We start from the raw sequence: 21,772 nt of genomic DNA, 5'->3' as shown, positions 1-21,772 counted from the left end.
TTCTGCTAATAGTCATTTGCCAAGGAGTCAATCAACAGATTCTGCCCTGGGAAACAAAGGGGCCATGGCTCAAGGTTTCTGGGACTTGAAACCTCCAAAATGACTATTTTGCTCAGTTCATTTTCCAAAATGGTTACCTGAAAAATATTAAAAGCTCTAGACTCAAGGTCTCCGTGAAATTATGAACTTGCCTGCAAGGAGTAAGGTAGGAGGTGCTGAATTCTGCTGTTGGTTCTATACTAATGCACACTTCTTTGCAAAATAAGTTTGGTCAGGTCAGTTTTTGTTATTTTGCTTTGTTTGTTATTTTTCATAGCAATTCACCCTCCACCCACCAACCCACACTTATCAAGTTCTGTTTTTATGCATTTTATATATTTGGGTTTTATATAAGACTTTATTCAAAAAAGAATTCCACTACAAAAAAGAACGGAAAAACACTGGGTTTGTTGCTTCCAGCTCTAACAAATAATTGAAGACTTTGTAAAAGATTTCTTTCAAAACTGAGAGCCATCCCTATGATTGATGTGAAGTAGCATTTAGTCGACAAGCATTCTATTACAGCTTTCTTTACAAACAGTGTTTTAGGAATTCACCAATCCGTGATCCTTCAGGAATTTTACTTGGAACAACAGATAAAGTAATAAACACCATGGACATCTGTGCAGGACATTCAGCCATCACATTTGTTAATTTGTTTTGGTCCTGTCTCTTATGTGCAGGTTATTGAAGGAGGACTCAATAACAAGAAAGTCTCAAGAAAGCCAGTGGAAGGGATGTAGCACAAAAAGCAGAAGGCACTTCGATAAAGCTGTACTCATGTTTAAGCTAGGGACCTTGTTTATTTCTTCAGATCCAAGTTCATACACTTTCAGCCACAGGTGTGTGCAGGACTCCCTTACAGGATATCCTGGCTGTGTGTGTGTGTGTGTGTGTGTGTGTGTGTGTGTGCGCACGTGCATGTGAGACACAAAGACAGACAGGGCTTGGGAAGGAGGGAGAGAGAAAGAGAGAGGAGAGTAAGATACAGATAAAGGCACAGAGAGACAGAAAAATATTCACAGAGAGATAAAGTTACACAGAAACAGACATAGACAGACAGAAACCAAGCCTGCAGAAACCAAGATGTTTATAGAAGGGAAGACAGAAAAATAGAAAGACACAGAGAAACAGAAAAAGATGTGGTCAGCCAAAAAATATTTGGTGATGATAGCCTAACGAGACTTATTAACACAGCACAATATATGAATCTTATTTAGATGTTGATCTGAATGAACAAATGGTAAAAAAAAAAAAAAGTAGAGTCAGTTGAATAAATCCGAAGCACTGATTCAATGTTTGATAATAGCAAGAAATTATTGCTAACTATTGAGTGTGTTAATGGTATTGTTATGTTTTAATTGAGCCATTATCTTTTAGAGACACTTTCTGAAATGTTTAGGGGTAAAATGATACAATGCCTGAGCTTGTTTCAAAATAACATGCAGGGAGGGGTGGGTGAGGATGTCAATGAAAGATTATTAAAACTGGGTGATGGGAACATGGGGGTTCCTTATATTATTCTGTAACTTTTGTGTATGTTTGAAAATTTCCGTAATATGAAGTTTAAAAAATTGTTAAATGCCTACCATGAGTCAGGCAATAGTGTAGGGAATGGGAAATACGGTGAACAGGATAGAGGCAGGGATGAGAGGGACAGACAATGGAGATGGTGGGATGGTGACAGAGGCAGACAAAAATCCAAATAGATAAAGGAGAGAGGGAGGGAGGGGGTGGGGAGGATGAAGGCGTGAGTGCTGTGCTGACAGCCATGTACAGAAAAGAGGCTTCATCCCAATGATATTAGGGTAGTGACAAATATTTCAGCATTCCAGGAACCCCAGGGTTAAAAATGAGACTTCAGCAGAAATCACTCCACCCACCACCAGCCATGACAGGAGTTCAGGTCCTGTCAAAGCCTCCCATATTGTATTTATTGGAGTCTTTTGGGAGCTTGAGCCCAAGTCCATTCAGCTGCCACACAGCTTTCCCCCAGGCTCCTTTGTCTCTTTCTCTGGCTTATGGTCCAGGCTGGGCCTCTGCAGGGCACTGCTGTTCTTTCCTCTCACTGGTCACTGGGGTTTCTCCTGGTCACCACTCCCACTTCCAGTGGGTCCTTCTCTGCATAGTGGGCACCTTCATCCTTCCCTCCTGCCGGGCACCGCAGCCTGTCCTGTGCACTGCCATGCTTTCTGGGCATGGCCACCTCTTCCAGGTTTTGCTTCTGCCTTAAACTGATAGCTGCCACCCTAGCCAGAGAAAGTGCTAGAGCCTTCCATATGACAAAATGCATAATGGCCTGTGGCAACATGGAGAAGATGAAGGCACCTCTCCACTCTGCCTCACATGGAGGCCAAGGACAGCCAGAGCTGGGCTGCTCATGCTCCAGTGCCTCACCAGTCTTCATTGGACAGCCCCTTCCATTTTCCCTCATAGCACTCTTTCTTCCAGCGATCACATGAATCCATGGGGCTGGGTGGGGCCAGACCCAGGGCCAGCCACTACACTGTATTCCACATCACTCTGCTTCTAATAATCACTCCACATCACACTGCTTCTAATAATCAAGGCAAAGCATGACCCGCCCTGCAGATGGAGTAGTAGTCAGGGTTCTCTAGAGAACTAGGACCAATAGACTATATCTAGATATACAGAAAAAGATGTATTAGGAAGGATTGTCTCATGCCATTATGAAGGCTGAGGAGTTCCACAATCTGCTTATTGCAAACTAGAAGCCTAGGTCACGTAGGTCCAGTCCAAACTTAAAGGCCTGAGAACCAGGACAGCCAGTGGCATAAGTCCCAGTCTGAGTGAGAAGGCTCAAAAACTACGGGCACTGATGTCTGAGGGAAGGAGAAGATGGAAGTCTCAGCCTAAGCAAAGAGCAAATTCAGACTTCTTCTGCCTTTCTGTCCCAGCAGGGCCCTCAATGGATTGGATGATGGCACATTGGTGAGGGGAATCTTCTTTACTCAGTGTACTGATAAAAATGCTCATTTCTTCCTGAAACACTCTCACAGGCAAACCCCAAAGTGATGTTCTACCAGCTATCTGGGCATTCCTTAACCAAGTCAGATTGAGATAAAATGAGCCATCACAGATGGCTTTCCTCCCTTGAGGTTCTGTGGTCTTCAGAAGGTCTGCCCCACTACTTCCCATCCCAAAATGTCTCCAGACATGCAGAGACCATGCTTGGCAGAAAGCAGATCCCTCCTACACACAGTTTTCAGGAAGGAGAACTCCAAGAGGGAACACTGCAATTCCTTGTGCCCTGTGCTATCACATTCCAGAGCCATGGCTCCTGCCTAGCTCCATCCTTTCCCTAGAAGTCTTCCTGTGTATTTAAATTCAAAGAGACACTCTGAGCCTGCTGGACTTACTCCTCCAAGACTTAAGGGGGAAAGATGTGTTTTCCAACAAAGGCAGAAACTTCCAGTGATGAAGAAATGATTCCTCAAACCATACTCTGAGAGCATGGATGTGTGCAAAGGGTGTTATCATGCAAAGGGAGGTATTTCAGCTTAAGAAGCAGATGCTGCCCCTTCCTTTGTATGTAAGGAGGAAAGGACACTGGCATTGACTGAGATAATATCTATAAAGCACCTGGTATTGTCCTCTTCACTTACAGAGTCTCTGTAAATAAGTGCCCCTTTCCCAAGTCCTATCCTTTCCTCCCCCCCGCCCCCGACCAGGAAGATCTCTTTTCTGTAAAGCAGGCAGTTGTCACACTTCTTCCAGGAGGAATTTGCATTCTAAACCTTCTCTCTGCATTTGCAGGGTGATTAAAGAAGGGGCAGGAAGATGGAAACCAACTAAAGGCTGATAGATACCCTAAGAAAGCAAAAGAGAGCATAAAAGAAAAACTTATCTTTGGCTTAGATTTTGCAAGTGTTTATTGCACATCTTCTATGTGCTAAGCATTATGCTAGCTTTCACATTCTATGAGATGAATATTATTTTAATAATAGTATTATTATAGCAGCTAGCATTTATTGAGCATTTACTATTTGCCAACTGTTGTGCAATGTGCTTTATACACACTATTTAATTTTCATATAATCTGAAAAGGTATATACTTTTGTTACGCCCATCTTACCAATGAGAAAATGAGGCTTGGGGAGAACTATGAGTCCCAAATCCCACCTGTGTCAGTGCCTTATTGCTTTGGTCCTTTAGACCAGAGGGTTTGCTATTGTGGCTCAAAGAAAGGCTCTGGATTTTGTGGCAGTGTAACTCTGAGAAACCTGTTATGAGGCTCTGATGTTATTTGTATTTTTGAAGGCACTGACTAGCTCTGAATCAGAACGGAAATAGCCAACAAAAAGGATTTCCCTGTTGTAGACAGAGCACGTCAGCTGTATTTGAAACACCGAGACACCCTGAGAGGAGGAACCACCTTTGCCTCATCCCCCTCATTGCTTGAGCTCCCTGAGATCCCATGGTCCTCTTCAGGCCAGACGGTTTTTGACAATCCCAAATAGGGCTTTATGTCACTCAGTGGGTCAGTGTAAGACTGTCACTATCCTTAGCGTTAGGCAAAGAGCTGGAAGGTAGGAGGTGATTTCCTCCCATGTCAGTTCTCTTAACCTAGCTTTGAAGAGTGAAGTTTATATTTTACTCTAACCCAAATTCAGACACAATCCCACTGACAACCAGATCTCTCCACCATTGAAGAGATTTCCCAAATGCATGGATGTGACTTCCATCTCAGCAATCCCTTCAAGACCTAGAAGTCCGCAAGTCCTCTGTAGACCCTCCCATCCTATCTCCTTGTTGTTTCTGCCCATTCAACCAGGGAGAGGTACTGGGTATCATTAAAGACTCTTAGGCCTGGCTACTTGAAGTGTGGTCCATAGATCAGCGGAGTCAGCACTCCTTGTTAGGCCTCCAGAATCTCAGGCTGAACCAGAACTTATGTTTTTAACAAGATCCCAGGTGGTTCACATATATATTAGAGTTTGAGAAGGACCGCTAAGCCAGTGGTTCTCAAACTTGGCTGCATGTTGGAACCATCTGGGGAGTTTTTTTAAAATACCAGTGCCTGGTCCTACCCCCTGGAGATTCTTATTTTCTTGGTTTGGAGGTTGCTTGGGTAAAGAAGTAGTGAAAGGTCCCCAGTGATCCCGGTGTGCCGCTGGGGTTGAGAACCACTGGCTTAGAGAATTGGATAACACCTACTTTAGCTACACTGATGAAATCTAGACGAGTGACCCCCTTGCGGGCGTCCTATCACTTGGAGTGCCGAGGGTGACTACCTTCCAGGACTCTGATTCCAGAGTCAGCCCTGCCTCCTCTCTCCCTGGTAAGGAGGAGCAGGGACCTCTCTATTCTGCAACAAAGGGGGCTTCTTTGGCTTGTTTCATGGGAAGATGGGAGGTGAGGGAGCAGTAGTTTCCAGATGGAGTGCTTTCATTGCCCTGTGGCCAGGTAGCCACAGTCTCTGTTGAGAAAGAAGGCATTACTGGCCAGTGCATCTCAAGGTCAAAAGTACTTGAACACCTTTCCTGAAGGATGGAAAAGCAGTGAAAGGAGTCAGACTTGGCTGCTGCCTGGCTTTGCTTTTATGGGAAAAACAGAAGTTATGGGATGGGAGGAGCGTGAAGAGTGGGTGTTGCCGGCCCTCCTGGCATCACAGCTTGTGAACCGTAGCAGTGATGGGCAGTCGCTGTCTTCACTGGCCCTGCCAGGTCCGGAGATCCATGCAGGGGCGCTAAGAATTCACCCACTGCAGAGGCCCCACCTCGAGGCAGTTTCCTGTGGGCAGTTATTTTGGGAACAGGAACTGGATGTTTGGGAGGAAGAGGGGTAGCCAAGGGCCTGGAGGCAGGCGGTGGAGAGGTGAGGCCCAGCAGCTCAGCAACACTGAAAGGGCCCCAATGTCCAGACACCCAGGCAGCTTCCACTTGCCTCCACTCCCGGCACAAAGGCGCAGTCACGTGGCCGCTGGGGCTGCGACTTGAAAGAGCTCCCATTGTCCACGCTGCCTCAGGTTTCAGGGAACCAGACGCTGGGAGGACGGACTTTTCTTTCTTTTCTTTCTTTCTTTTTTTTTTTAAAGTAACAGGGGCGAAGGCCAACAGCATTTTCGACTCCGGAAGTGGGGTCTGCACATGCACACACGCCAAGCAGACTTCTCCAAGTTTGTTTTTCTAACACATTGGAAACCACACAGTTCAGGAGAAAATTCATCTCACATGCTGTAGCCTGCTTTCCCGGAACGTGTCCAGAGACTGCTGTGTCAACACCGCCAAGCTCAACAAGACGCCCTCCCAGCGGAATGGTGTGATTTGCCAAGGAAAAAACTCAACCCAGAGCCTGGGAGGAGGGAGCCGGGGGCAGGCGGCTAGGGGGGATTGCGCATAGTTCAAAGGGAGGGTGGGCTTCCAATTGGACAAGGCACTTCCCCGATTACACAGCTGTCACTGACCCCTCCAAAGGCCACCGCTGCATCCCCTTGGGCTCCCTGTTCCCAGACAGGGCTGCATTTGTGTGCTCAGCTGCTGACTGTCCTACTCTTAAAGCACTCAGGGTGGGAGTGTGCGGAGGGAGGAATGAGGATGTTTCTCAGCCTTTCTAAGTTCTGCCCCGAGGCAGCTTGACGGAAGAGGAAAGGGCTTTGGCATCACTGAGACCGGATATTAACGTAGCTCATAGGTCCTAGCTGCGTTTCCCTAAAACAAGGATGAGCTCTTTCTCTTTGCACAGATATTGCAAATAGAAAAGACGCTAAGGATGGCGAAGGTGTTTACTACAGGGCAGGGACATAACAGGCGCCCACTGAATATCCGTTTCCTCCCACCGGTTTGTCCCTGGAGGTTGAGTGTGGGGTTCTATCTCTTTTAGTTGGTTTTCAGGAGATAGAGGAGAGCTCACCCATAAAGGGAATGTCTTGGATATGGAATTTCACAGTTAAAGCAGCCCCCTAGACACCAAGTACAGCGACGAAACTCCTTTTCTTTCTCCCCATGGAATATAAGCCCCAGTTCTACTGGGTGGCAGGAAACATCATCCAGTTTATGTAATGACTCCAGTCATTATTAGGGTTAACTTAGGATCTGCAATTTGCAATTTGTTCACAGTCTAACCCAAAATGACTGTGGGATTTCTTGCCTCTCCCCCTGCTTTTGTCCTAACTTAGTCTCTGAGGAGCAGGTGGTGAATGGAGGTCTTCGTGACTGGATGTGTGGGAGGGAGCAGCCACCTTGACCTCTTCTACTTTGGGTGCCTGCATGCAGCATGGTAACCAGCTTCTCCATGCAGGTGGACTGGACGTGGGCAGCCTGCTGAGGAGTGTTGCTCATGTAATTCACACTCTGGGTGTGGCAAGTGGGTGGTCTGGTTTCCAAAAAGTTCTCTTAGAATCAAATCAGTCATGCTTCCTTTCCTCTACCCATCCCAACCACCATATAAGGTGCACCCTTTTTTGGTGTTTGTCTCCCTGAATTACCTCACTCATCTGGCAACTTTCAAGAGCGTGCTGACTCTTTCTGCTGGCTATGTGGGACCTGCAGAGTCTCCTCCACACCACTTGGGGGCTGAAGACAGCCTGATGCCTGCCTCCTGTACCTCTCCTGTACCAGCTCTCTAACACTCTGCTGGCTCCAATGAGGTAGTTCCATGAGATTGCCACTGTCAGAAACCTCTGGAAGAGAAGCAAAGGACTTCCTCTTCTCTCTCAGCTGTCCTCACCCCTCATGAGGAACCCTCTCCCATTTCTTGCTCCTTCCTTTGATGATGATGATAATGATGATGATGATGATGATGATGTTGATGATGATGATGGTGATGATGACAACCTCTGTGTGTGTACGATGGAATATATTGCTCCTCATTCTTGATCTTTAAACTCTTCTCTCCTCAGGCAGAGGGAAAACCTGTCTCTTGCTACCTCTTTGCATCAGGTCTGTCTAGTCTCAAACTCAGAGCTGTGTTCTTAACGACTTTAGTGTTAGGAGTCTCTGCTCTCAGTGCTGGGGAGGATGTCTGCAGAAATGGATGATCTTGATTTTAGTTTCTATTTGGTGGAGAGTCCCAACAAGAAGCCACCAGGGATCACGAAGGGGCACATTTAATTAATATCTCACTTATCAACCTGCCAGTTACATCATTTTAAAATTGACTGGTTTCAGGTCCCCTCTCAAGTTGTTCACTAGCTACTGGCAACCATCTCATGGTATGACCTTGAGCACATTGCTGCAGATTTCTGAGCTTCCATTTTCCAAGGCTGGATCATCTGTAAGTCCCCTTCCAGCTCCAAACTTCTAACATGTATATGTTTGAGATTCTGGACAAGCCTCTATGTGCTGAGCTCTGGCATCCATATGAAATACAGAGAGTCCCCATCAGACTCCAATTTCTCTAGTAATGGAGGGGAGGTCTGGTGTAGATTAAATATAATCCACTGATAATCCAAAACCCCACGTTAGCCTTTGGTTTTGATCTTTTGTATTAGAGGAGCGAACAAGCTACAAAATTGACCAATTTGAATTCTACCTGTCCCTTCCCCTTCTATCCTCTCAAAGACATGCTAATTTGATCTGTAATGTGGCCAAAGGGCAGACAGTAGAAGGGAGGAGAAGCCAGAGGCATGAAAAATCCCCAAACTGGATCATCCACCCCCTGGATAATGGGCAGCTGCCTGAACAGAATGCTCAATGAGGGCTCATCTTTTTTCAAGCCAGCCCTGTCCCCATGCTGCAATAGCTATAATCTCCATGGCAAAATGCATTAAACCGTTGAGTTCCTTAGACAAATTCCACCATTCCTCACTCAATTCACAGGCAGGCTAGATTTATGGAAATTGAGAAATTGGTTAATTGTCATTTGGAAGTAGCAGACTATTTAAAAGACCTAACCAAAATGCCTGTCTGGGGGCCCAGGAACCTGGTTTTCTGCTATCTGGATAAGTACAAGCAAACAGAAACTTGCATAAATTTTTCATGATTGCCTCCATAATTATAAATGTTTTTCTATGAATACCCCTTAAGCTATAAATGTACCTGACTTGTAAATATTGCTAAAATCCCATATGACCTCCTCTGGTCTCTCTCTACACCATAGTCTCTTTGGAGTGTTGGGAATACCCATTTTTGCTAACCATAATATCTCTATATATATCTCAGTTCATATCCTTGAAGGAGGAAATTTGATTGACTCTTGGCTTGACAATGGATAGGCTGCCTTTGGGTCAGAGGAGGATATATTCATTGCCTGCTGTACCCACAGACCCTGCCTGGACAAGGCTGCTCCATGTACCTTAAAATGATGACAACAGTTACTTATACTAGGAGTGGACATCTGAGCTGGTCTGTGCTTACAAAATTCTTGGACTCTATGGCAAGAGACTAAACCAGCATGTAGCAATGTCCTTCCCTACTGTGAAGAACAAGTTAGACTACATGAGACTTTGAAGGTCCCTGAAGTTTGAATGTTCTATAATTTCTTTCCTAAGCCTAAAGATTCTTACAGCCTCTTGAAACCTGATTCCAGCAGAGATGAGGACTCACCAGGATATAGTCCCTGCCATGGAACAGGCTGGAGGCCAAGAGACTCTAAGCCAAGGTTAGGGTGGTAGAGAGGACTGGGAGTTAACAGGAATGCATACAAGTCAGGGCCAGAACTGTGATGACTGTGGCCCTCAGGAAGGGGTAACAATCAAAGATCAGGTCTAAAACTGGTGTCACAGGTGTCTTGCTGGGGCTGGACACCTGTATGCTTCTGGCATATGGAATTGGATATCCCTGGTCTCTATCCTCTGATTTATCTGGAGGTTGAGGAAACTCCTGGGAAAAGATTCAAACTCTGCTCACAGTTGGAGTTAGACCCCACTCATATTTCCTTTACCTGCTTGTGCACTCCTCCCCCAGCTCCTATGAGTGGCTCGAGAGAATTGCCTTTGGCTGAACCAGAGGTTTTGCATCTCAGCCCCAAAATGCAGCATAACTAACTTCTACAGGGCTACAAAAGGCTAGCTCCCAGCCCATTTTTGGGACTAGACTGAGGCTGGTATCCATCTGAGACCACATCCTTGATTAGCTGCTTTCTCACTCCATCCTGTTCCCCTTCTCCTGAAGAGTTTCTTTCAATAAATTGTGTACCTTGAAATTTCTGTCTCAGCTTCTGTTTCTAGAAATCCTGACCTAAGTGATATTTTGTTGTTTAATACTAGGGAAGACTTGTATTTGAGAGATTCTAAGGAGACCACCTTTTTAATACCTGCTTCTTTTATGTCTTTGGGATCTTTCATTCTAATAAGGGGAAAATGTGTTAATTCACCAAAATGGTGGATTTGTTGACTGTTACAGAATAAGATAACCACTGCTCTACAAAGTTAATTTATTTAAAGCAGAAAGATAATTTTTTTTGGTGTTAAGGGATGTTTTAATTTAGTATGCAGTAACAAAAATTTGTACACTAGCAATTGAGTTTAAAAAAAGTATTTGTGTTATTTTGAATTGCTTCCCAAACACACAAATTAATAGAAATTGCTTAAAGACTTTAGTACGGGTATTTTTTTTTTTTTTTTGACGGAGTCTCACTCTGTCAACCAAGCTGGAGTGCAGTGGCGTGATCTTGGCTCACTGCAACCTCCGCCTGCTGGGTTCAAGCAACTCTCTTGCCTCAGCCTCCCGAGTAGCTGGGACTACAGGCATGCACCACTACGCCCAGCTAATTTTTGTATTTTTAGTAGAGACGGGATTTCAACATATTGGTTGGCCAGGATGGTCTCGATCTCTTGACCTCATGATCCACCTGTCTTGGCCTCCCAAAGTGCTGGGATTACAGGCCTGAGCCACGATGCCTGGCCCTGTATAGGCATTTTTATTGTGGACACCTTCTTTTTTGTTTTCCTTATAGCCCTCTTCCCCTCTCCTTCTTCTCCTCCTCCTCTTCTTTATCTTTCTCTCCTTCAGGTTAGCTATTACCTTCTTATTGCTATTCTCATCTCAAAAATTTCAGCTGCTTGAGTCATCCCAGTTGTATATTTTCTCACAAAAGTCCTGTATTCGCCGCGTCTCTTCCTTCAAATAGTGATCTCAAGCATAGTTCTTGCTCTTAAGAAAGAAACCCCCTTTTCTGACTCACCCCACCAAGCTGCTGCCAAGCGTTCCAACGACTGCTTTGGGTTCCAAGTGGTTCCTCTGCTTGTGCAGCTGTTTCATCCAGTTAGCCAGTACAGCCTTACTCTGCCTCCCTTTCCTCTTCATTTCAATCCCCTAATCCTGCCTCATACCCAAGGCTTTTCTTCCTACTTGGTTCTCCTTATAGTGGTAATGGCTGCTCCTTGATAGTCATTGGTGACCATTGGTGAGAACAAGTGCAAACAGGTCTAGAATTGCTTTATGAGTCAGTGTATCCGTTTTCTATGGCTGCATAACAAATTACCACAAACCGAAGGATTTAAAATATTTAGGTTGGTGCAAAAGTGATTGCAGTTCTTGCCATTACTTTTAATGGCAAAAACCGCCGTCAATTTGCACCAACATAATAACACCCATTTGTTAGCTCATGGTTCTGTAGGTCAAAATTCCTGGCCCATCTTGACAGAGTTCCCTGCTCAGGTCCCACTTTCAGGGGTCTTCTTATCTGGAGGTTTCAGGGTGGCGGGGAGGGGTGAGCAGAAATCCAAGCTCATTCTTATTGAACTCATTGGCAGAATCCAGTTCCTCAGTTACAGGACTGAGGTCTCCATCTTCTTGCTAGCTGTTGACAGGACTTGTTCTCAGCTCCTAGAGGCCAGCTGCCCGCTGCATGCCATATGACCCCTTCACCTTCAGGTATGCAGTGGAGACTCTCCCTTGCAATGATTCCCTCTTATATTAATATATTGGGTGTCTTATGTCCCCTGTCTCTAATCTCAAGACCCAGATTTAAAGGACTCATGAGATTAGGTCAGGCCCACTTGAATAATCTTCCTTACTTAGAGTCAACCATGGCATATAATGCAACCTAATCACATGAACAATACCTGCAATCTTTGCCTGAGGACTTCAATCAGTCCATGTGGGAACAAGCAAGAAGTGTTAGGGACCCCCAAGAGCAGCCAGCAACCAATAACAGACTAAAACTCCAGCTTTCCTGCCCTTCAGTTCCTAACAGGGCATGGACTGGTACTGGTTTGTGGCCTGGGGGTTGGGGACCCCTGACCTAGGGTATCAGGTTGAAGAAATTGCTAAACAGCAAAGGATTCAAGATGTGATCTGGCTGCTTCTAATGGCCTACAATCAGATACAGGAGCAAATAAATGAGTTAAAGTTGGAACTTAAAGTTAAAAGAGAAGGAGAATATAAAAATTTGGAAAATTTGGAAATTTTGCAGACTGGCCATGTGACAGACAAGGAAAAATCATTTTCAGGAGAGGAATTCAAGCAGTCTGTGGAGCAACCACTTGCTGGAGAGATCAGCGTAACTAAAAGGGAACCAAGTGCTAATATCCAAGAGAGTGAGGAAAAGGCCTCAAAGGCATTTCAGAAATCTTGGAGGCAACCCTTCCCGTCATAGGCCCAGAGGCTTAGGTGGACTGAATGGCTTCCAAGGGCCAAGCCCTGGGTGCCATTGCCCTGAGCCACTTTAGGAGTCTTCCCTCCCTATCCCTGCTGCTCCAGCTGCAGCTCAAAGGGCCTTAGGCACAGCTCAGGCTTCCACTTTGGAGAGTAATCCTTGGTGGCTTCCATGTGGTGGTAAGCCTATAGTTGCACAGAATACAAGAATGAAGTAGGGTTGGCAGTTTTTAATGTAAATTCCAGAGTATGTATGAGAAAGCTTGGCTGCCTAGGAAGAAGCCTACAGCAGGGTGGGAGCCCCCACACAGAATCCTCACCAGGGCACTGCCTAGTGGAGTTGTGGGAAGGGAGCCATTGTCCTGCAGACCCAAAAATGGTAGAGCCACCAGCAGCTTTTATTCTGATCCTGGAAAAGCCACAGGCACTCAACTCCAACCTGTGAGAGCAACCATGGTTGCTGCACCCTGCAGCTACAGAGGCAGGGTTGCCCAAGGCCTTGGGAGCTCACCTTTTGCACTAGTGTGCCATGGATGCAGGACATGGAATCAAAGGAGATTATTTTGGAGCTTTAAGGTTTAATGTCTGCCCTGCTGAGTTTCAGACTTGTATGGGGCTTATTGCCCCTTTTATTTGGCCAACTTCTCCCATTTAAAATGGGGATATTTACCCAATTTCTGTTCCACCATTTTATCTTGTTTTTTACTTTACAGGCTCACAGGTAGAAGGAACTTACCTTGATTCTCAGATGAGACTTTGGACCTTAGACATTGGACTTTGATTTGATGCTGAAACAAGTTAAGTCTTTGGGAAACTATTGAGAAGGGATGGTTGTATTTTGCAAAGTGAGAAGAACATAAGATTTGGGACCCCAGGGGAAGAATGATATAGTTTGGTTTGGATGTTTGTCCCCTCCAAATGTCATGTTGAAATATGATCCCCAATGTTGGAAGTGGGGCCTAGTGGGAAGTGTCTGGGTCACGGGGGCAGATCCCTCATGAATGTCTTGGTGCCCTCCTTGTGGTAATGAGTGAGTTCTTGCAAAATCTGGTTGTTTACAAAGGGTGTGGCACCTCCCCACTCTCTCTCTGTCTTGCTACGTGGTATGCTGGCTCCCTCTTCACCTTCCACCACGATTGTAAGTTTCCTGAGGTCCTCACCAGAAGCCAAGCAGATGTTGGTGCCATGCCTGTAATAGCCTGCAGAACTCTGAGCCAAATAAACGTCTTTTCTTTATAAATTACGCAGCCTTGGGTATTCTTTGATAGTGATGCAAAATAGATTAAGATACCTGCTGAGCCACCAGCTTGAGCAATGTGGATGGCCAAGCTCTACTTTCCAAAGGAAGCACTTCATTATAAGACAGACTTACATGCTAGAAAATCCTTCTTTGGAATGATCTGAAAGCTACCTTCCTGCAATTTCTGCTTGTTGGTACCAGTTCTGTGCCCTGGGTCAGAGGGAGGGGCAAATCTGTGTCCTTTGCCACACAGTCACTAGAGAAGACCCTGAAATGCTGAGGGGAACAATCTATTTAATGTGTGTAGCATCCTTTCCCAAGCATGTAGATCCTGACTGACTCTCTCTACTCTTCCATGCCATGTGATTAGCTGCACATAAGTCCCTTTGCTTTAAGTTCCTGACTCAGATAATGAAGTTAATTCTTCCCTGGAAGGAGAGACAAGAGGTCATCTGATCAGGAAGAGGGAATTGTCTTTGGGTCCTCTGGAGAGGCAGCTGCAGAACAGAGTGTGGTAATTAGACAGGAAATCTCAGTATCCCTAAGAAGCCAAGGAATGCATGTGGCCCTTAAAAGCTGGAAAAGGCAAGGACATGAATTCTTCCCTTAGGCCTCCGGGAACAACAACAGCCCTGCCAATACTCTTGAATTTAGCCCAGTGAGAACTCTGACCTACAGAACAATACATTTATGTTGTTTTAAGCCAATTAATTTATCGTAATTTGTTACAGCAGCAATAGGAAACTAATACAGTATACAACCATGGTTCCGGCTTGCTTGGTATGAACCAAGGCACACATGAACAGATAACACATGTCAGCTTGTGTCTTTGTCTGGGTTCTGCAGAAGCAGATCCTCAAACTTATGTGAATGCAGTTGCTTATTTGGGAGTGTAAAGAAGCAAAGAAGACAGAGAGGCAAGGAAGTTATTCTTGCTGAGCAAGTTACCACTGTGGTTAATTGGGGGTGAGGCTGATGGAGGGTCTTTGGGAAATAGTGTGGGATAGGCTGCTGAAATGTACCACCTGAAGGGCAGGAAAGCTAGAGTTTTCATCTGTTATTGGTTGATGGCTGCTGTTGGGGGTCCCTAACACTTCTTGCTTGTTCCCACATGAACTGATCAAAGTCCTCAGGCAAAGAGTTGCAGGTGCTCACATTAAGAAGTCATTGGTGTATAGGGGAATGTTGAGTGCTGAGGCAATATGGTGGGCCCATTAATGTCTGCTGAGGCTGATTTCATTGAGAGTTTGCCAGAAAAAGACAGGCTGCTCCTCATTCTGCAGACTCATGTGGATCCTTTCGGAATTAACTTGGAATGTTTCCTTGGGGTCTGAAATCTCAATTAAAGAACTGAAGGGCTTGGCCAGGTGCCATGGCTCACGCCTGTAATCCCAGTACTTTGGGAGGCCAAGGTGGGTGGATCAAAAGGTCAAGAGATCAAGACCATCCTGGGCAACATGGTGAAACGCTGTCTCTACTAAAAATACAAAAATTAGCTGGATGTGGTGGCATGTGCCTGTAGTCCCAGCTACTCAGGAGGCTGAGGCAGAAGAATCACTTGAACCTATGAGGCGGAGGTTGCAGGGAGCCAAGATCACTGACAACAGAGTGGGACTCTGTCAAAAATAAATAAATAAATAAATAAAAGAACTGAAGGGCTTGAAGGCTCAGCACTTTTACTTCTTCCACCTGTCATACCTAAGGAATAACTGGATCATGTGGGCTGTGAACAGCTGACTTCAGCCACCAGCAAGGAGAAGGCATTTTTTTTCCCGGACTGTGACCTTTGATAACCCAGCAGGGAGTTCCTGGTTTGGGATAGGGGGCATTTAATGAAGAAGAGGAGAAAGGTGTTTCCTAAGGACTTGCTTAAAGAGGGAGCTAGACGGCGTCTTGACCATGGGAGGGAGGAATAAAGCTCAGGGAAAATCAAGATGACCTAAAATTTTCATGTAAAGAGGGAACAAGAGTCTCATAAAATATACTCAGCTCTGGTAAATAAATCACCTGAAATACAAATAGAAGGACACTGTGTTCAGAAGGGCAGACAGAATCACACTATAGAAGATGACCCAGAAACTCATGGATCCATGTGGAGAAACACAGTGGAGACTATTCTGGTGAGACTAAAATGTGGGAAGAACAATTGTTTTAGGGGTTTTAGCAGCGGGGCTGGGGCTGGGGCTGGGGCTAGAGTGTCAGCTCTCCAGCATTCTGCACAAGCCTCATTCTGCTGAAAACAGGGCACATTCCTACAGTGCCCTGCTGACAACTTCCACTCCTAGACAGGCAGGGGAAGTCACAAGGGAAGAAAGATTATTCTGGAATTGATTATGACCACCAACAAAAAACTAATTGGTAAAATGGAAGCGATAAAAGCTTTGCATAAGGTGACTGTTTTACCCCAGGATTCATAAACGAAATATTAAGGATGGTAAGAAAATGGATTCTAGATTTCAGAAGGCAGATTTCCAAAACGCTCCCCCAAAATGGATATAATCCTGTGGCTAGAAAATCTAACTGGTGATATGACATAAGAAAAAATGGAGACTTTAAATCTAAAATTATTACAATCCAAGAATATGTCACCTCCAGAGAGAAATGTGCCTGTACATCACGCTTTCAGATAAATTCTACTCTAGAGTATATAATGAAAAGCTAGAAGAAGGGGCACAGCCAAGGTATATGACAGAAGTAAGACATGGGCCAGGAGGGCTTCAGGAAGACTAAATTCCAGGAAAACCATTGACTACCCCACATGCTCAAACTAGTAATAACAACTGAACATTTATTGATCTCCTTCTATATTTGAATGACTGTGCAAAGCATATTATCCCATTTTATCCTCATATCAATCCTATGAGGTAGGAAGAGGAAACTGGGGCTCCGAGTGACCAAGTGGCTGGTTCAAGTCACACAGCTAGTAAGCAGATTAAACAAAAATGTTGACAAGTAAGATGGACTGACAGCTAGTTCAACCTGGCTCAAAGGGCACTGCTTCCTGCCTCCATCTGAACCTGGAGAAAGGTTTCTAATAGTTGCCAACAGGTTCTGTCTTTGGCATAATTGTGGCTAACATTTGAGTAAATGACCCTAATCTACATATCATAAAGCCAGGAGGCACAGAGAAGGAATGTTGATAGATAAAGTTTCAAAATTATTGCAAGCTGGACTTCTTAGACAAAAGTAAACTGGTGCTCATGCACAGGTTGAAGGGCCTTCTGAGGAAATTTCTGGGGTGGTTTCCAGTGGGGGCCTGATAACCACAACCTCACATGAGACAGGGTGTTGTGGCCAGTCTCATGAAGGCCTGGTGGTCTGAACATCTGCTTGGATCTCCTGCACTCACATTTGTGATGGGGTCGCTTAGGCCTGGTGGTGGCGAAGAATGTCTGGGGTACCCCATGTGGTAGCTCGATGGCAGTATCCCAGCTGAGGGTCCCCCTTCTTGTTCCTGGATTCCACTATGTTGGTCCTCATTCTGCCTTCCCTTTCTGCGGCCACACTGTCTTGCATACCCTCCCTCCTGTCTTCCTTTTCAGTGTGATCCTCTACTTTCTGTTGTTGGTGAGTTTCTCTTAGCTTTTCGTCCATTGCAAACCCCTCTTCTTATTTTTTAATGTGTTTATGTAGATATGTAATATATTATTTTTATGTTTTCTATCCTTTCTAGGATTTGGCCTAGGAAGGGCAAAATGTAATGTTTGCCCAGTCATTGAAAGCAGAAGTTGTTGCCTAAAATATACTGTTCAAACTATCTCTGAAGTCTCTGTTTGAGAGCCATGGAAAATGGGAACATTAAATTATTTAATTTCAAATCCAACTCAAAAAGCACAGAGAGCTGCTTATGCTCATTGCTCAAGTGACAGCCTTTTTAACAGACCCACATAGGTGCCTCTCTAGTCAAAGACTGAAGAGACAGTCACTATAATACTTCATCAAACACCTTCTAGACTTGGGGCAAATTTTTTCTTCATGAAATCTCGGAGGAAGCATTGGAATATCTCCCAGAACAACTTCTTATAAAATATCCAGTGAAATTATAATAACTGGAGGCTGCAAAAACTAATCACTTATTTTGATGATTACATAATGTTTTTATTTTTAAATGTAGATTACAAAAGCCAAAACTTAATTTTTTCTGCACACTTATTTGAACTATTAAAACTTCTTATAAATGCCTTATTTTCCTTCCTTCATTCCTTTTCTCTTTCATTCCTTCTTTTCTCTTTTTCTTTCTTATATTTACAAGAAAAAAATAAGAAAAGGGAAATTAAATCAAGTCTTCCTTATCTCGTCTTATTATCAAGAATATGTTCTACAAATATAATGTGGCATAGTATCCAAATGTGGTTTTGCAGTTAGTGGAACTAGCAAGATTCCCAGAGTCCAATTTCATCCTTTGATATAAATTTCAGGAGATTTTTTTAAAAAGACAAAACCACCTTGGAGAGCTAAATTCATCAGAATCAACCATGAAAGATAGGTAAGGAAATGTGGATAATGCAGTGAGGGCCAGAACTCTTATCATACATACAAGAGTTTGAGAATGTCTTATAGTGTGGAGAGGCCTCTTGTTGCCTGCCCAGGATTTAAGGTTCTTGATGAGCCAACATCAACTTCCCTTCCAGGCTTATCTCTCATTATTTTCTCTTGCTCTCCCTTTTTCTCACACACTCTTTTTCTCTCTACTTACATGCATGCACACACACACACACACACACACACACAGAAAGGGGAAGTTAAACAATTCAGAGAACAGTCCTACAAATTAGGACCATATCTGCATCATGAGTATTAATATTCCGTGACTGTCATGAACCTTATTCATTTCAGGGATAAGCTGAAGTTCACCAAGATTCCCAAAATATTTTCATAGTTGATGGCAAGGCTAGGGTTGCCAGATAAAAATACAGGGTGCCCGGTTAAATCTGAGTTTCAGATGAGCAATGAATATTGGGAACTGTTTATACTAAAAAAAATTATTGTTCATCCGAAATTCAGTTATAACTGGGCATCCTGTCTTTTGATTTTGCTAAATCTGACAATCCTAATGGGGTGGTATGTCAAATCAGGGTCTTGCCAGAAAAGAGATGAAACACTTAAACGGGGTAGTTTAAGGAGGGTTTTGAAAAGAGATTATTTACAAAGGTGTAGTCAGCCCCAGGAAAGCAAGGGATGATGCAGTACCTGGAGTTAGAAACAGCAGGTTCAGTTTCTGTCCCCACAGGAGCAAGGAGAGGGTGAGGCTTTCAGAACCGGAAGACAGGGAGGCTCCATGGGGATGGCTGCCTGAAGAGCAATGACTTCAACATGAGAGGCTGGACCCAACTGGTGGCCAGCTGGAAGTAAGAAAACCCTGTAATGTGGCTCACAGAGATCAGTGTCTTGGCCAGAGAGCTGATAAAGGCAGGTGGATATTGGATCTAAAGAGGCAAATAAAACACTTCCAGCATGAGACATCTTGGGGGCTCTGGACATCCAGATGACATGGATCCAGCATATAATTAGGCCACAACACTGGGGGTAGAACCCACTTGACTGTGAAATGCCTGCTTGGGAAGGGTCCCTTTGCTCTGGGACAGCCTCAGGGTCCCACTCCATGGGCCTGTGTTTCTTGGGTTTTCCTTTTCTGTGTGTGTGTGTGTGTGTGTGTGTGTGTGTGTGTTTGTATGAAGTCTGGCAAATCCAAAATCTGCAGGGTGGGCCGGAAGGCTGTAGATCCAGGAAGAGCTGATGTTTCAGTTCAAGACTGAAGCCTGTCTGCTGACAGACTTACTTCTTGCTGAGGGGAGTTCAGTCTTTTGTTTTATTCAGCCCTTAAACTCTTTGGAGGCTCACCCACATTTGGAAGGCAATCCATTTTAATCAAAGTCCACCAATTTAAATGTTAATCTCATCCAAAAACACCTTCACAGAAACATAAAAAGTAATGCTTTACCAAATATTTGAGCATTGTGGCCCAGCCAAGTTGACACATTGTGTTAGTCCATTCTCACACTGCTACAAAGAACTGCTTGAGATGAAAAGAGGCTTCATTGACTCACAGTTCCACATGGCTGGGGAGGCCTCAGGAAACTTACAATCATGGCAGAAGGGGAAGCAGGCACATCTTACATGGCAGCAGGTGAGAAACAGCAAGCAAAAGCAGGGAAAACTGCCTTATAAAACCATCAAATCTCATGAGAACTCATTCACTGTCATGAGAATAGCATGGGGAAACCGCCCCCATGATCCAATCACCTCCCACCAGGTGTCTCCCTCAACACCTGTGGATTACAATTCAAGATGAGATTTGGGTGGGGACGTAAAGTCTAACAATATCACACATAAAACCATCACAGCTGACTTTTAGTGTAGCCTTGGTCAGATGCACAAAGATTGTCCTTGTCACCCTCTTGTGGTCCAGCTCAGCTACCAAGGTTGGACTCTTCCTATATGGTTTTGGGGACAAAGCAAGAGAAAACTTGCATTTTTTTCACCCTGACCTCTTTCTTATCTCTCCTCTAGGAACCTGAAGTAGGTGCAAGCAAGTGGCCAAGGAATGGGGGGTTAGGAGTCTTGGTCCTTTCTTCCTCAATTTTAAATAGATCAGAGGAATTTTGAATAAGAATCTGCCATGGTCAAAAAGCTGTTTATCTGAAATGGTTGTTATGAGTTCTTGATCAGAGAAAATATTAGATGCCAGTGTCATAAGTCCACTAGCATAAGATATATGCCTTGTAAGTGTTTGCAATATTGGAATTAATAATGGGACATCAAGCCTAGGGTTTCTCCAAGCTTTCATGTGGACATTTCCTAGAAGGACCACTTGTATGATGGCTAGACTAACATGATGAGTGTCTTTTGGAGAAAATGTGATGCTTTAGGGGCAGATATAAACTGGTCCTAATATTTAAGAATGACTTAAATCCTTTGTATTAGATATAATATTCAAGTGACATTATGAACCAATTTTGGATTTCACAGAATTAACTGCAAAATGATCACCTGGAGAATATCTAAATCTGGGACATGCTGTGACCTTCAAAGTTTTATATTAGGAATTCCTCCTCTAGGTGTGTCACTAAGTCAAAGGATTTCAGCATTGCATAGATCACAGCAAAAATTAAAACTATGGCATTTTCTTTAGATAAAAGCTTGTGATCAGTGCTACCTGTAGTGTTCCAGTTGTCCCAGGAGCTACAGACGTTTTTAACTACTGAGATGAGAATGAAGGTTTTACACTGTGTTCCTGAAGAATGAATAATGGGAGCTACATTGTCATTCTTACATTTTGTGGCAGGAACTTCCTGCCATCTTGCCATGAGCTAATTATTGGTTTACCTCATGAATGGGCAAAGTCAGTTAATACATTCCCAAAAGATGGTACCCTCCACCCCCTGCCAATATTCTAGATGGCAGGATGTTCATAAAGTATTAGAAAATCCCAAGGTCAGTAAAATTCCAAATCGAGAACTCAGAATATAGTATGTTGAGTTTGATTGTGTTTTTGCAGTAATATCATTAATAATCAGCTGTTGATAAGTTTAGCCAAGTCAGATTTTACAAAGATTTAAATTCCCCAACAAGATCAGCAAGAAGTTCAATGACTCTCAGTAAAGGTAATGTGTAAGTGTCTCAGTTAAATTGTATTTTCAGTCTCTATAGAGTCTTACCTCTCTCAGACTAGAGTGCTGGAATAAAGTATGTTACCAGTTCAAGGGCATCTTGTTTGATTAAATGTTGAATCAATCTCTCATACAAGGCAAGAGCTCCATTTATAGATTTCAAGGGAATTGGCAAAATCGTTATGGAAGGCTTTAAGCAGAGGATTGACATGTTAGATTTGTAATTTAGAAAGGTCTTTCTGACTGTGGTGTGGAAAAAGGCTTGGAGGGATAAAGATTAACAACAGGGAGACCAGCTGGGGTTCTACAGAGAATGGAAGGGTCTGAACTGGGCCAGGAGTTGTAGAGTTGATGAGGAGCTATGTACCTGGGCATCAGTCTAG

The 21,772-nt window shown here is 44.1% G+C and overlaps 1 long non-coding RNA gene across 3 annotated transcripts in view; it reads left to right on the top strand.

The window, feature by feature from the left end:
* The window catches only part of LOC134739182 (uncharacterized), a 109,158-nt gene that overhangs the window by 9,497 nt on the left and 77,889 nt on the right, over positions 1 to 21,772 (top strand). The gene's annotated exons all lie outside the window — the stretch shown is intronic.

The sequence above is a fragment of the Pongo pygmaeus genome, chromosome 2, assembly GCF_028885625.2.
Source record: "Pongo pygmaeus isolate AG05252 chromosome 2, NHGRI_mPonPyg2-v2.0_pri, whole genome shotgun sequence".
NCBI classification, from domain to species: domain Eukaryota; kingdom Metazoa; phylum Chordata; class Mammalia; order Primates; family Hominidae; genus Pongo; species Pongo pygmaeus.
Note: the sequence above shows the minus strand (reverse complement) of the source record. Positions and strands in the feature narration are given on the sequence as shown.